This window comes from Dreissena polymorpha, chromosome 14, assembly GCF_020536995.1.
Source record: "Dreissena polymorpha isolate Duluth1 chromosome 14, UMN_Dpol_1.0, whole genome shotgun sequence".
NCBI classification, from domain to species: Eukaryota; Metazoa; Mollusca; class Bivalvia; order Myida; family Dreissenidae; genus Dreissena; species Dreissena polymorpha.
This window is the reverse complement of record NC_068368.1, coordinates 8,860,699-8,878,505: the sequence shown is the minus strand read 5'-3', so window position 1 is coordinate 8,878,505 and position 17,807 is coordinate 8,860,699. Positions and strand designations below refer to the sequence as shown.

The following is a 17,807-nucleotide window of genomic DNA, read 5'->3' as shown; positions in this document are numbered from 1 at the left end:
TTCCATTTTTGATAGGGTGGACAATCGGCATACTGCAGGTTAACTTCAGAACCAATGTAGCGCCCATAAATCTCAAAATTGGCCACGCCCTAGTCGTTTCATGATACCTATGGACTTAAACAGTAGATAATTTGGAAAATATTATCTGAAAAAAAAGCCACAGAGCTTTAATATTTTATATGGTACACCAGATAGATGTCGTGTACACAGTTTGTTGAAATCATGCCTATGTAGTCTAAACGGACAACGCTCACATGATTTATGCATAAGCATACAGTAAATAACTTAAATAATAATTCTCTGACACCGCAAGGGTCAATTGGTTATATATTAAGTGTGTACATCGTATATGGGTCTTAATGAGTTCAAATTACGGGTCGATGTTGCTTTTTGTGTTAGTATACTATCGTAGATGTGACCTTTTTTAGTATGCTTTTCTAATTAAAACCATCGATTTTTATGTATTTCTTAAAATATATTCGATGCATTCTTGAAAGAAAAACACTTTTTGTTTTGATAAGAATATGTAACATTGTCAGTTGCTATGATATTTAACATTGATCAAAAAAAATAAATTCTACGTGTACTTACGAATGAGTTAATACTATGTGAATATTGTGTTATTGCCTTTATAAATACTGGCATGTATTTGCTTAAAAGATTCAATAAATCTTTCAAATTGAATATATTTTTTGTTTTGTGAAAATTGTATAGATATAATATTAAAGAGTGGGCTGTTTTCAGCTTACACATTACGAAACAACTTGGAAGAAGTCAGCGCTTTGATTTAACAACGCAATGACCCATATTAAAAGGGACGCTACTTTGGTAGTAAATAGCAGGAAGACAGAGTCATATTATGTATCGATTGACAAAAGGAAAATGTAAATCAACGTCTTACTAGGACACTTAAGGTTTGTTTAAATGTGTTTGTGTAACCATAACGTTTGGTTATAACTTGAACTATTGTGTTATTTCAGTTTAAGCTACTATGTATTAGTTAGTTGGAATACCAAAGTATGCATTTTCTGAAAATAAACATGTAACTGGATATGAGAACAGGTCGGCTTTATAATACGTGTTTACAAGTCCCTCAGCATAATTACAGCTGTTACGATGCAATGTTGAAAAGTGAAGACAGGTAAGTTCACTCTTATTCACATATATGAAGAGATACTCGGCGTTGAAATTAAAACTGATGTTATTTTGCCCTAAATATAGCAGCTATAACCAAACTTCTCAACAGTATGCTTAATGACATTTACTATATTGTATTTGATATTAACTCTTACCTGAAAAGCGAGCGTACTGATTCATGAATGGTCAGGCAAATTTTACAAATGAAAAATGTCAGAAAATAATTAGATCTACCAGAGTAAATGACAAATATTTTACATAAGATACGTGTATGTAGATCATACGAATAAAAAGTAGATCTAGTTAACTCATGTTAGATGAGTTAACTTAGATAAATTCATTTCAAAGTATTACAATTCTTCTGTCACCACATTTTACTTAAAGAAAGGTATCACCGGCATAATAAATCAAATAAAATGTACTGCAGAAGTTTTTATCTCAATTATAAGGTGCAATTATAACTAAGTCATAATAAATCGTACCACACGAGCACAATTTAACTAAAATATTATATCGATAACTAGTCTTTGACTTTATTTAAACTACATGTAGTTATTTGTAAAAGCGAATGGGTTTTAATATCAACATGTATTGCTATACTTGAAACTGTCGCTGTTAGTTTGCATTGCCTAAACCTTGCAAATTTGCTCAATTCGATTGTCAGTCAATGCCTCCGTTGCATATAATCAAAACAACGAATCTATGTACATTAGACAGCGAAACCGAAAAAAGGTACCAACTTGGTTTACTTTTCCATCAACCTTGAACTCACATCGCAACATGCGAAATCGATGTCGATGGTTTTATTCACCCGGTGACCGTGAGAAAGTGAGAAGACGTCGATAAATGTGTGATTTGTATATGCGTAGCTTTCGAAGATTACATGTGACCTAGATTAGTTGAGACAAGTATATTCAAAAACTTCCAGTGCACATACATTTATAGTTGAATCGCGGTTCCAATGTAATGCGAATTAATTATTATTGTATGTTTTATCAACTTCTCCAGTATACTTTGTCCGATCTATATTGTCCGGATACCGCAAGCTATACGTGTACAAACGAGAAAGCATTTTCGAAATTTTAACAAAAACAAACAATTCTTTAAATAAACAAGAAGTAAATATTCATGCAGAAACTGTAGAAACAAAACATAAAGCACATCACGCTCGATGTACGACATGTCAAATGATTCTGGAACGAGGGTAAACAATAGAAAATAATGACGATTGTTAACAATCAAGTTACAATGTATACAAATGTACATACAAATGTAACAAAACATTCTAGAACTTTGCAAAAATTATACGGTCTGCAAAATCGAAATATACATGTTCATTCACATTTACCTGTATTTCACCGCGAACCAACGAGGCCGCGGTGGTCCACCGCGATCATGGTGATCCACCGTGAGATCGATTTCCCGATAACGCCCGCGGTGTTCAGCCACTGTCGACGCGATCTATCATGATGGAAACACCTTCCGATCGCGGTGATTTTCCACGCTCACGAAAAATTGTCCACAGTGGGAGTGAGGTGGATGGCAGAAATCGCGCTAGACGTAGTGTAGTTCAACGCCGTGTGTCTTGTTTAAGGCAGTTCTTGTGGCTGGTCACAGTTAGCATAATATGATCTTGACCTGAACTCTAGGACACAAAAATAAGCAGTTCATGCAGTTTTGAAGTACATACTTTTAAAATCTAGTTATTCCTGAGTACTTTTAGAATATGTTTGCAAATAATTCAAAATTCCGCTCACAAATATTGCAATTATGTAAATTGCCGAGTTTAGAAATTGTTTACATATATTCGCAATTAATAACAATTATTACGATACTAGCTTCGAACACAATCAAGAACATGCAGGGCGACCTAACGCTAAATTGCTTTTGGGCCAGAAGTATGAATTTCAAGATCACCTTCACAAAAAACCAAGAGGGCCATGTTGGAGCTTTAGCGCTTACCAATCGAAGTATACTTGGCTCGGTGATATAATTTTCCTACACAGAACCACATTGCCTTTATATTGCCAAAAGAAACACTAGAACAGTGACTAGGGTTTAGTATGAATGAGTATTTAAAGTGGATTATAGAGTGGTAACAACATTTTTTTTTAAAGATTATACCCAATGACCTAGTTTTGGGACACACGTGGCCCAGATTTGGACTTTCTATAGAAAGATTTGGACTTTATATATATGGTCCAGTTGGACATGTTATTTTTGGGGACCTTTATTTCATTCAAAATAAAAACCTTAGAAATTTGCTACGCAGAGGCCCTAAGTACAGACTGCCTATTCCTGTTGATTTTGATGACTGCATTAAGAATATCGTAACATCCTTACATGATTATTGCACTAAATGGTGCAGGAAGGAAAATGCTGAAATTACTGCACTCAATGATTGGAAAACAAAAATATTTAGTATGGCCATGAATAAAATATGTTTTTATGATACACATCCTTTGGCCCTACCACATTCACCTAAATTTAATAAACAAAATCTCTGTAAATTGCTTGAAGACTTAAAATCTAAATTCGTCTTAGTTCCTGCTGATAAGGCTGCTAATAATGTTATCATAATATGACGAGTGTTTTATGTTCAAACTATTTCACAAGAACTTTCACAAACTACATCATATTGTGAGTACAATAAGCAACCTAATGAAATTATTACCGACCATATTGCCCAATGCATAAAGTTAAATGTAATAGTCAATATTACTGACAAGAAATTGCCATCACTTTACTGGATACCTAAATTACATAAGACGCCATATAAAAGTCGTTTTATCGCTAATTCAGTGTCTTGTACCACCAAACAATTATCTGTGTATCTTACATCTGCATTGAGTGCTATTAGATATCATATAGCTAAATTTTGTAATAAAGTTTATGAAAATAGTAATATTAACCTATTTTGGTCAATAAAAAACACCTTAGAAGTTATTGATAAAATTGAAAATAAAAAATATAAGGTGTCACAGGTAAGTACTCATGATTTTTCGACACTATATACAACGCTTCCTCACGCTTTAATAAAATCCAAACTTGTTTCTTTGATTGAAAAAACTTTTGCTAGAGAGAAATGTTTGTATCTAGCTTTAAACACTAAAACAGCTTTTTTTACTAATCAGATATTAGATAATTACATCATTTGGACTGGTCTTGACTTTTGTGCAGCACTTACTTTTCTTTTGGATAACTTGTTTGTTGAATTTAATGGTAAAATATTTAAACAAATTATTGGCGTTCCTATGGGTACTAATTGTGCGCCACTTATAGCTGACCTTTTTTTATTATGTTATGAAAGCGAATTTATGTTAGAATTATCTAAAACTAAGCAAGTAGATTTGATTAATTGTTTTAACCTTACTAGTAGGTACATTGATGACATACTTAATTTAGATAATCCATTATTTGAACAATATATTCACAAAATCTACCCAAAAGAACTAGTCTTAAATAGATCGTGTATATCCAATACAGACGCTGCGTATTTAGACTTACATTTAACTATTAATAATAATTTGATCAAAACTAGTTTATACGACAAACGGGACGATTTTAACTTTGAAATTGTAAATTTTCCGTTTCTAGATGGCAACATCCCTAAAGGACCTTCCTATGGTATTTACATTTTGCAGTTGGTACGTTATGCCAGAGCATGTTCGTGTATTAAAGATTTTAATGATCGTAATCTAATATTAACTAAAAAATTGCTAAAACAAGGCTTTTTGTATCATAACCTAAGAAATAAATTTGCTAGATTTTACTCTTAGTATGGTGATTAAATTTCAAAATATAATGTTTCTTTAAAATGGCATTTAAATAATGGAATCTCCCATCCATCATTTTACGGAGATGTTTTGAAGCGTGTCCGCAAATTAAAATATGTTAAACCAAATGTTCATATTAAACTTTTCAATTTAATTAACTTGTTTTTATCAAAAGGATACGATGCTTATGTACTTAAAAACACGTGTTTGATGGTTTTCGATTCACTATATCTTTCTTCCCTTAAAATTTGGAATCATTAGTGATATTATAGGCATTTTTCACTGTTGATTAAAATTGTGTCATTGTGTCGTATGAACAAATCTGCATGAATACTACATTATCGGCATTTTTCACTGTTGAATAAAATTGTGTCATTGTGTCGTATGAACAAATCTGCATGTAAACTACATTTGGACTCAAATCGTACATCAAATCATTTCTGTCTTCAGTTGTCAAAACACCTATATACTGTTTGATTCCAATAATGTCGCTTTAATGGAATTACCATTTTTATTCATTTGCTTCTTAATATTAAATCACCTAAACTTGTTTTATTAGTAGCACAGCCCCATTAATATTTTTATTTAGGACTGCCCTTGGAATTTGTTCACGTCATTATGGATTTTTGTGACGTCATACGACAGACTTTCCCAGTTGTAATCTACATGCATAGGTCATTGGGTTTATAACGTTCCATTTTATTTATATTTTCTCTCTGATGGGCGTTTCTTGTTTGATTTAATTATTTTTAATTTGTTTAGCAGTCACATAAACAACCAAGCTATGTAATATGGAATTTTTAAACCCATTATTGCTGCTTCTTCCTGTATTTGCGCGATGATTATCTGAGATATTAACTATATGATTCTATATTCTCAAATCTTTTCTATAAAGAAGGAATGTAGTTGACAATTGTTAATAGTTTTATTTGATCGTTCGTCAAAAAGTTGTAATTCTGTTACTCTTGTATCTTCAATGCAATTGAGTAATTAAATAGTAATTAAATTGAATGCGTTTTAATTCCCTTTTATTATTGTTTAATTTGAGTTACAATGCTATGACGTTAAATTTTATTAACACTTAAATGTATTATGAATATTGCTGGGCCAAGTGTGAGGTTGAGCGCTCTATAACCAGGTTTAAACCCCCAATGCTTTGCATTGACCGTTCCAAGGCGGTGACCCCAGCTTTATTCATATTTTGTGTTTATGTTGGTTTGTATTGTGCTGTATTGTGCTGTTTTGTACTGTTTGGGCAATCGGTCACTTGCCTTAAATAAAGGACCAACTAATTGTTTTTAATGAAAATTCAATACTGCTCCAGCAGCTGGAGTTTCACTTCTTTATATTGTTATCAAGATAAACAATCGAACCACGTTTCATCAGGTTTTAGTCATTCATAAGGCTTCACCAGTGTTAACAAAGTATTTAAAAGGTGTAACCTGGTAACCTAGTTTTTTGACAAACGTGACCCAGATTTGAATTTGGCAGAGATATTGTCACAATTAACATACTACCGAAGTTTTATCAACAGTAAGTAAAACACGCGGCATTTAGAGTGGAAATAAGCTTAAAATTGACGACGTTAGGTAAACGACGCAAGACAGATAAATATGGACTCCGGATATAGACTGACCACAATGGCACACCTTGAGCACTTGATACTCAGGTGAGCTAAACAGCAACAAAGAAAACACCTGTTTATGTTCAAAGACTTGTTCGAATGATTGTATTGCGGTGCAATTTTGTTTGCGGATTGCTTACATGAAGTAAAAGCTTGGGATCGCATTTTCCCCCACCCTTATCACGGGTACTGTCACTGTAGAAAACAGTATAGATAAACATATTATATATACTCTTAATAAATAGTAAATACCATTAAATATATCTTCAGGGGAAGAAAATCATGGCGCACGCGCTGAAATGTGGTCCTTGCTTGTTCGAGGAAGTAACAGTTGATCCAAAACATTTTTGTGTGGACTGTCGTGAATATCTGTGCACGGCTTGTGCGCGAGAACATCGAAGACACAAGGTATCACGTGAGCATAAACTACTCGGAGAGACTGAACTGCCACAAGACGTAACATTATTTGAAGAAATGAAGAAATTGTCGAATTGTCCCATACACCAAGACGTGGAACTTGACCAGTATTGTAAAAGTCATAATGTTTTGATATGCCTGCACTGTCTGAAAAGCGACCACAGATTGTGCGAAAATCGGGTAGACCTTATAATCTTGCTTGAAGATGAATATGCGTCTGAAAATTTACGTGAACGAATCATTGCGCTCAAGAGAAAGTGCCAAGTACAAGTAACCGAAACGATGAATTTATCAGAAGCTGCAAATACCAATGGCAAAGAAGTACAACAGCATATAAATACTTTAGTTGAGACCTTGAGGAAGAACGTTGAAAATCTAGAGAAGAAGTTAAACAAAGAACTCGAAAGTTCAATACTGCATGTGACGGAGCCTTTTAGACGTTCTGAGCAAACACTGTCAAGTATCGAAAAGAAAGCTTTGAGTTATGAGAACCTGTTTGATTTAGCGTCAAAGTTTGGTTCGATGAAACAAAACGCTGTCCTTCATTTATTGGCATCAAAGTTGATGAAAGAATTGGAAGAAGACGAATTAATTAAGAAAAACTTAACTGTGAAAATAAAATGTGTACAAACTGTAAGCACTGACGATATTGTAAACACGATTAACCAATGCGATGTGTTGTTAGCAAGTGCGTACGAACAAGGCTCCGAATTGTGCAGCGATGAAGCATTAGATGAAGGCTCATTGATATTCCCAGCTCCAAAAACACGAACTGTAGCAACACAAGTAGAACAACAGATTGCTTCAAATACAAATACATCACGAAAGTATTTATGTGAAATGAAAATAGTGTATGACAGTATAAAGTTATTGCTTTGTGAATGTAAACAAAATGACGGGGTGCATCCTGTTATTGCTTTAGATGTATTAACGGACGGTAGAATACTTCTACTACATAAGAAGATGATAAAGATATATTTAATGAAACTCAGTTTGTTGTCATACTTAAACTTAAGCTCCATTGCAAAGGACATGTGTGTCGTGGAAGAAAAAAAGGACGGTGTGTTTACGGTTGCCATTTGTTGTGGGTTTGTGGGCAAAAAAATAACGTTCTTAGAATATAATGATGTATTTCGCGAGAAATATGTTATTGATTGCAACGGTAGTCTTGAAAGCGTCACTATGCTAGGTCATCATTTGCTAGTTGTTCATACGAACGGAATCCAGTTGCTTGACATCTCTACAGGTCATGTGTGCTATGCTTTTGACGAAAAAAGGCGGGCACGCGACGGATCAAATATTTCCGGGAATATAAACAGAATCCGGGCGTGCAAAACAACCAAGAAAATTGTGGTAGCCTGCCAAGATACTCTTTTCCAGGTAAAAATAGAGGATGGTGAATGTCAGAAAGACACAGTGCATGCAGTATGTCCGTTTGTTTGGAAATACAGAAAAACTCATGACGCCCAACCGGAAATTAAGGACATCAGAGATATTAAATGGGATTCGCAAGGGAATATTTACATTGCAAATGGGCATGGTGTGTATCAATTTTTCCTGATAAACGGAGTTTTCAAAGAGAGAGCTCTGATTACAATGTGCGGAAACTGTTCAGCAATAACAATAGATGAACATAGAAACAGGATAGTGGTTGGATATTCGAACTCAAATCTAGTACATGTGTACGAGTACAAATAACAAGCTGAAGAATAGCACGCGATAATTCTTTTGGTATATTTACCGCCATAGACAATTCCGAAGAATGAAAACATTTGAAAAAGTAATCTGCGACCTAACAAATGCCATTCACTTCGTATTAGGTTCAGTTGGAACTTTAAAAAGTGTTCGCGTTAAAAAATTATCCAAAATAATGAACGTTTGGATAGCTACTCGTCGAGTATACTATCTTTGGGAATATATCATAGGTGTATCATCTACATTACAAAGATATCCGCCAAATCGGTAAAGATTTGGATAATCGAATATATAACTTGTATAAACCATACCATACCATATATGTATATAGTGCATGAGAACGTTATGCAATCCGAATAACCTTTCTATAACTCTAAGACACGTGTTAATATTATCATATTTGTATATAGTGCATTCGAAGTCTATGCCATTAATTAAATGTGTAAAACTCTTGTACATGTATTAACCATTTTGTGTACGTATTTAGTGCATTCGGCAGTTATCCAACTCTCTTTTGGATATTCTAGCATCATGTTTGTATCAACTGTATGTAAATGTTACAAAATTCTTTTAACTTTTTGATACTATGGTACATATTTACACCATTTTCATGTATATATCTTGTGATTTAAATTGTTGTCCGATTCATTGAATTGTGTGGTACTATAGTACGTGCATATACCATTTCATGTCAAGATCTAGTGTATTTAGTAGTTACTCGATTCATTTTATTTTTTATTCGATAGTATATATATATATATATATATATATATATATATATATATATAATATAATTTCATCTATATAGTGCAGTAAATTGTTATTTGATTCATTAAACTTTTTGATACTACTATATCTATTTACATATATAGAACAGTTTCTATAAATATGATACATTGTCTATTTCATGCTTTGCGGTGAATGGTAGGAGGAATGGATAATGAAGGTAAATGACTACCCAATCATTGTCGCTGCGGGTCTTTTGAAATGAGAACGTTTTTCATTTAACTTTATGTTTTTTGGACTTTATTTAGTGTCGCTAGCTGTTACATTTTGTTTACTGCGTCGTTATATCGATGTCGGCATACCCTTTCTATTTCCCGGAATACACGTTCTAAGATTATTAAAGTTATCAACCTCCCTTGGGCAAATGTGCACAAGATCCGTTGCTTATATTTTGGAGTTATTGCCCCTTTGTTAATTTAAATACTTAATTTTGTTTGAACTCTGAGACTAATGAAGCTATCGGCATAAATTCGTGGGTGTATATTTTGATGAGGGAAATTGCTATGCACAAGACTCATTACTCTGCAACTTATACTATTTGCGTTATTGCCATTTGTTAATGTTTATACTCTATTGTTCTTTAGAGCATGATTCTAAAAGTTGTTAGCGTGCAAGGTGTATGGCATAATCGCTAATAGTTCTCGGGCGTCAAGCGACACCTACAACTCGTGGGGTTGTAGTTTAATACATGTACGTGTATTTTTTTTGATGATTTAGTGAATAAACTTATTGTCATCGTTGAGATCAGCATGTCAAACAGCACAACACTACAAACAATAATTTAATAAAATATATAATTGAGCATCAACGATGAAGAAACTAATTAAAAGCATTTTCCCACTAAAACACTAAATGAAATGTATTTGATAATTAATTATCGTAAAATTCATGAGAATAAAGCAACGATTTCAAGTCTGACTCGAGTATATCAATTAAGTAACATTAGAAACATATAGAAAAATAATTAACTGTGTTTAAATAGATATTATTAACCCTGTAGCTCGTGTTCTGTAAATTTTAAATAAAATCTTTTCAGTTATATATGTATGTTTTTATAGCTTGAAAAGACACACATTTAATTACCATAATGTTGGTAAATTATGAAATTAAAGTGGATTTACAATAAAATAACAGTTACATTTTGTAAGTTAAAGTGGACTGTTCATTGCAATGCCTGCGACTGTCGGGCCAAGTAGGAATGTACAACTGGCATGCCTAGAGGGAATGTACGAGTTGTTGCCTAGTTCGAATGTACAACTAGTATGCTTAGAAGGAATGGCCTACTGATACGATCTTATAGAAAGGTATATCGTACAGAACTATACAACCGATGAGAAATATACAATGAATATTCCCGTTTGGAGTTCACGACTTGAATGTCTAGTAATAATCTACAATTTATATATTTTTAAACTTTTAACTACTAATTTTTAGGCCGTACAATAAAGTGACGGTTGAACTTGCAAAAACATGATGTAAGAGAAAAAATAGTCTGGTGATTTAAAAGTGATATTATAGGCATTTTTCACTGTTGAAATGAGCTTAAAAGAATTAACAGGTCAAAATAGTTAGTTAAAATATGGTTACTGACCAATTATCTGCAACTCATCTTGCTTCCAGTTGTTTATAAAAATAAATATTATTTTCGATATTTTACATTACTGGTGAGTCCTCTAAGCCGAAATGATCTGTAAAACAAAATAGTGTCTTTGTGTCGTATGGACGAATCTGCACTAAAACCAAATTTAGATTGACATCGTAAATCGAATTATTTCTGTCGTCAGTTGTCAAAACGAAAGTACGGTTGATATTCAAATGCATTATTTTTCTCTTTCCGGGATATTGTTTTGATATTTTGATGCTGCATTAACAAATATAAGTGTATATGAAGTGAAAACACCCAAAATAAATAACGGTTGCGATAGACACCTATCAACTGATAGATGCCATAATATCACTAAGATATTGGAACTGTAATACGACATTTCAAAGTTTATGAAACACGTTTTCGAACCATTAATGATTCTCCGACATTCCTAGTCGTGAAACCATTATCTACTCCCCTTTTCACTAAAACATTAATTTCACATTTTAATCTGATTTACACAAATACCGATAAAACAATAATTATTTTGTATCTATTCATACGTGCATGGACTATATATGTATTTATCGTAGTAAATAATGACAAACAAATAGAAGAAAGAAAATATGAGCACACAAGCGTCGTTATCACTTCGCGGAAAACCAGAAAAATACCAGTTTCTAGCCATAAGGTTTGTTTAAAAGAAGTAAACAATCATCAGAAGGGAAAAATACAACAGTTTTTTGTTGTATTTATTACGTGTCCTTGACCGAAAAAAATAAGCTTGATCGCAAACATTTTAAATTTCATTTTCAAATGCAAGGTGCAACGACATAATTGTTTCAAACGAACATTATAAAACCATGCTGCAGTCGAGAACTAAAAATGTTACATAAACTTTTGAAACATATCTTATTTCGCAAACATTTACCTTAACATGCTAACAAAGATGAATAATATGAAGTACATCGTTTGTAAACGAAAGCAATTGGGTTCGAAAGAGTTCATATTGTTCACCTAAGAAATGAAGTTCCGAATGATCTAGTTTTCAGATAGAACAGTTCAGTTATGCAAACATAGGTTTAAATATGTGAAAATGATGGGAACTTTATATTTAACTCATAGTAGAACAAGCAATATGTTTAGATGGTAACTACGCATATTAGGGAGGAATTACTCATGGTTTAATGCCTATAGTACATGGTGCGCATTTAAGCCCTGTTGGTTTGTTGTTATATTCTTGTAGGGATGCCTCAAGGTTTCATTTTTGAGAGGGTGGAAAATTTGCCTACTGCAAGTAAACTTGAGAACAAATGTAGCGCCCATAAGTCTCAACATTGGCCACGCCCTATGGAAACCTATTGACTTAAACAGTACAAAACTTAGAAAATATTATCTTAAAAAAGCCACAGAGCTTTAATATTGTATATGGTACACCAGATAGATGTCGTGTACAAAGTTTGGTGAAAACATGCCCATGTAGTCTAAACGGACCACGCTCACGTGATGTATACGTATACGGTAAATAACTAAAATTAATTTCTCTGAGACCGCAAGGTTCAGTGGGTTATATATTAAGTGTGTAAATCGTATTTTGGTCTTAATAAGTTCAAATCAAGGGTCGATGTTTCAGTTTGTGTTAGTATACTATCATAAATGTGACCGTTTTTTTTAGTATTTTTTTCTAATGAAAACCATCGATTCGTTTGTATTTCTTAAAATAAATCCAATGCATTCTTGAAAGAACAACAATATGTGTCTTGAGAAGAATATATAATTGTGCCAGTTGCTATGATATTGAAGATTGATCTAAAATTTAAATTTACGTGTACTTACGATTTAATACTCAGTGAATATTGTGTTATTGCCTTTAGAAATACTGGCATGCTTTTGGTTAAAAGATTCAATAAACCTTTCGAATAGAATATGTTTTGTGCTTTGTTAAAAATTGTATGTTTCAGTTGACTGTTTTCAGCGTAACGCATTACGAAACAACTTGGAAGACGTCAGCGCTTTGATTAACAAACCGAATGACCTATAATAAAAGGGAAACTACTTTGGTAGTAAATAGCAGGTAGACAAAGGCTTATTATGTATCGATAAACAGAAGGAAAATATAAATCAACGTCTTATCAGGAAACTTAAGGTTTGTTTAAATGTGTGTGTATTACAATTACGTTTGGTTACAACTTTAACTTTTAGTGTTATTGCAGTTTTAGCTATTGTGTATTAGTTAGTTGGAATACCAAAGTATGCATTTTCTGAAAATAAACATGTAACTGGATATCAGAACAGGGCGGCTTTATAATACGTTTTTACACACAGGTGGTTAGCGTGTGGCTATGATATTAATTAGTGAAAACATCATTTTGAATGATAAATAATCATATTATAACGAAAAATTAACTTTTCTGAAAAAAAATATTTCACTATCAAATATATATATAACAAGGTATGCAACTCAAAATCAGCCCAAAACGGGGTGCATCGCTTTGAACAGCCATATCTTCATCAATTTTGCAGCGATTTTCACGATCTCGGTCTTATTCAACGCAGAAATGAATTTCCTTTCTGGAAATGTATATGTCTTGCAATATTTTTACAAATGCTGGGTCAACTTTTAAGAAATAACACGATACACAACACGCATGACCCAGTTGACAGTGATCATGTATTCTTTATGAATGAAATCTCCAGTTGTAAAGACACACCTCCGCATTGGACCAATGAAATCACTCGTATGTTTAAAATGTCAGTTAGTTGAAATGTATGTAAACAAAGGTTTCAAACGGCGCTGGACAGTTAGTCTTGATGCAGAATGTAACGACAAGAACGGTAATAATGTTTTTTCATACGTTTTATTGAATTATGGTATCGAACTACATGAACTTTATAGGGAAGTTGCCCTTTACTCCGTGAAGATTTCAGTCTTAAAGACAGCATGATCACTGTCAACTGGGTCATGCGTGTTGTGTATCGTGTTATTTCTTAAAAGTTGACCCAGCATTTGTAAAAATATTGCAAGACATATACATTTCCAGAAAGGAAATTCATTTCTGCGTTGAATAAGACCGAGATCGTGAAAATCGCTGCAAAATTGATGAAGATATGGCTGTTCAAAGCGATGCACCCCGTTTTGGGCTGATTTTGAGTTGCATACCTTGTTATATATATATTTGATAGTGAAATATTTTTTTTCAGAAAAGTTAATTTTTCGTTATAATATGATTATTTATCATTCAAAATGATGTTTTCACTAATTAATAGCATAGCCACACGCTAACCACCTGTGTTTTTACATGTCCCTCAGCATAATCACAGCTGTTACGGTGCGATTTTGATTGCGGATTGAAAAGTGAAGACAGGTTAGTTCACTCTTATTCACATATATAAGAGACAATCGGCGTTAAAATTAATTCTGATATAAGTTTTGCCCTACATATATAGCAGCTGTAACCAGCCTTCTCAAACATGTGATTAATGGAACACGTTAGATCTACTATATTGTATTTGATAATAACTCTTTCCTGAAAAGCGTTCATACTGATTCATGAAAATTTGACAAATGAAAAATGTCAGGAAATAATTAGATCTACCAGAGTTTATTAAAAATGTTATATATAAAACAAGTGTATGTAGATCATGCGAATCGAAAATAGATCTAGATTACTTTTGTTAGATGAGGAAACTAAGATAAATTCATTTCAAACCACTACAACACTTCTGTCAACACATTTTACTTAAAGAAAGGTATCACCAGCATAATAAATCAAATAACATATACTGCAGAAGTTTCTATAAAGGTGCAATAATAACTAAGTCTTAATAAATCGTACCACACGAGCACAATTTAACTAAAAAATTACCACTGAACAGTAAAAGTATATTGTTTTAAATTGCCTTTGGTGTAAACTATTGGTTTAATGATTCTTATTAACGCAATTGACACACAGTCGTATGATATGTGCAGAGGAAACTCTCAAGTTGGAGATTTGTTATTCACAACTCGATTACTTCACTGGTTGGAAAGTAAAATATTGCCATACCATGTTTACACAATGATTATAGGAAATAAAAATTCGACCACATTTAAGGTTACTTATCTTTTTCATTTGCATTTGAACAATAGCAGACGTCTACATTTTAAAATAATGATTTAAAGCATACGCTGTAAGCAATTTCTATTTAAATGTGTAGACTTGACGCACATATAAGTTATTTATTTATCATTTTGACATTTGCATTTAACAAAACTGGAAAATAAATGCAATATTAAGACGTATCAAATCACATGGGTGAATGGGCCTTTTTGGTAACGAACATAATTATCTAAATAATGGATCGGTTTAATATTACTTGTAATGTAAAAAAAATCAACATAAAAGTTAATACAAGTGATGAATACATATGGGGTTCACGTCGTTATGTTTATCTGTAGTACGTGATTTCTCCAAGTGAAAGCGCACAGTATGTATTTGGCTGGTTTGCTATGACATAAATGCATAAGTAAATAAGACGGGTTTTCCTTTTAAAAATGTGCTGATTGAAAATATTAAAACAATAGTCACCTCTTGAAGTTTTATAAGGGACCTGCGAACATAAAATGGTTGCCTCCTTAACGCTTCCTGTGTTTAACACTTTCCATGAATGGGCTTCCCGCTGTTCACCGATGTTTCTTCGGGTTTTATGCTTACTGAGGCAGGACTGCGCGCAGGTTTAGTTTCACTTATTGGTCGCACTCAAACATACTACCGCTACATAGAAACCTACTTACTAACCCCTACACAAGTGAATACAAAAGTTTGTAAAGCTTTCTGTGTATGCATTCAACGTGCTGATTACAATATAAACTTGTTAAATAATACGTTCCCTTTTGGAAGGTATATCGATAAATTGTCTTTGACTTTATTTAAACTACATGTAGTTATTTGTAAAAGCGTATGGATTTTAATATCAACATGTATTGTTATACATTAAACTGTCGCTGTTAGTTTCCATTGCCTATACCTTGCAAATTTGCGCAATATGATTGTCAGTAAATGCTTCGGTTGCATATAATCATAGCAACGGATCTATGTACTCGCCTTCATTAGACAGCGACGTCGAAAAAAGGTGCCAACCTGGTTTACTTTTCTTTTACCCTTAAAATCACATCGCAACATGCGAATTCGGTGCCTATAGTTTATACGCCGTTTGTACAGTATTCTTTAGATGTTAAGTAGACGAGCAGACGTTGATAAATATGTGATTTCTTTCGGCGTAGCTTTCTACGATGACATGTGACCTAGATTAGTTAAGGTAATACTGCAGCTGGAGATATATAAATGCCAACTAATAGTGTGCAAATTGTCTCATTTTTAGAGAATTCAAACTTACAACTATTGTTTGATATCCAACAATAACATACATTTGTACATTTGTGCATTAAAATTGACTTTATAATGTACAGAAAAGTTATGAATACATTTTCCACGATACTTTAACTGAATATAATACTGAACACTATAACCGATTGATGATTGCGTACGATAAACGGAACGTTGTATACATTCACATTATGAAACCAGTATTGTTTTAAAACGACTACAAAGCTCTGTAAATATTATTAAGCTCTAATTTACTTGGCCTTTGTCGATCGAAACTTAAAATTGCCTGTTGTGCTCGCGTCCCGGCTTCCTTTTCGATATAAGTAAATAAATGATGAATTTATATTCAGAAACTTCCAATGCACGTAAATTTTAATCGCGTTTCCTATGTATTGCGAATTAATTATCATTGTGTGTTTTGTCAACTTCTCCTGTATGTTCTGTCCGATCTATATAGTTTAACATATTTCCATAACATGAAGTGAAATTGACGAAAGAAATATTTTAATACCACACAATGGTATCCATACTTTTGTTTATCTGCAGCACGAATACGATTTTGGCATTTCTAGTGACAAGTATAGTATATTATTTACAATAAATATGTTTGTTTTTAATTTTCAAACAAAGTCATTTACAAGTTTGTTTTTGTTAATTACTAGCATTCAGGTTTCGTATGGAGAAAAAATGGGTTGAATTAAGTCCTTTATTCACGATACAGATGTGAATGTCTGAAATTATTTCAAATCTATTTTATGTCATATATGTAATGTTAAGATGTTCGAAGAATCTAGGGTCCGGGATGTTTTTTTTAGCGATGACCGAACACTCTGGGAGTGCGAGAGTCACGTAACTGATCATTGAGCTGTCATGCTTTATTTTTGGGCAAAACTAACATCCCAATAGTTAGTTCAAAACCGTTTTTTAAAGGCAGCTATTGTGTCTAGTCACAGTTAGCATAATAGGGTCTTGACCCAAACTCTGATACACAAGAGTAACAGTTGATGCAGTTTTGAAATATCTACTTTTAAAACTAGATCTATGTCACTTGCTAGTTAATCCTGATTACTTTTAGGATATGTTTGCATAAAATTTAACATTCAGCTCACATACATTGCAATTATGTAAGATAATTACTGAGTTTTCAAATTAATTCACACTATTTGCAATTGATGACAATGCTTATTATACGATCTTCCCTTTTGGGGGACCAGAAAGGTAAATGTCAATATAACCTTCACAATAAAACCAAGGAAGGACCTTAAGCACTCATCAATAGTAGTACTTGACTTGGTGACCGAATTTTTCCTCCACATGACCATATGGCATATATATTTTCAAAGGAAAACCTGACATTGACGAGGGTTTAGTACATGAGTCCTTATTTTTGCTTTTAGAATGATAACACTATTTTTCTAAGA

General features: G+C 33.0%; 2 protein-coding genes across 3 annotated transcripts in view; both read left to right on the top strand.

Annotated features, from left to right (window-relative positions):
• Window positions 1-823: 823 nt before the first annotated feature.
• LOC127857659 (uncharacterized) overlaps window positions 824-17,807 on the top strand; it is a 119,007-nt gene continuing 102,023 nt past the window's right edge. Inside the window, exon 1 of one of the 2 annotated variants that reach the window (XM_052394246.1) lies at window positions 824-914. The gene's annotated coding sequence lies outside the window, so the exon portion shown is untranslated. Of the gene's footprint in view, window positions 915-1,002; window positions 1,142-17,807 lie in introns of those variants that run through there. The other variant, XM_052394245.1, reaches the window with a different exon arrangement.
• Window positions 14,325-17,807, top strand: part of LOC127857658 (uncharacterized) — a 158,810-nt gene continuing 155,327 nt past the window's right edge. The window contains exon 1 of the mRNA XM_052394241.1: window positions 14,325-14,385. The gene's annotated coding sequence lies outside the window, so the exon portion shown is untranslated. The remainder of the gene's footprint in view (window positions 14,386-17,807) is intronic.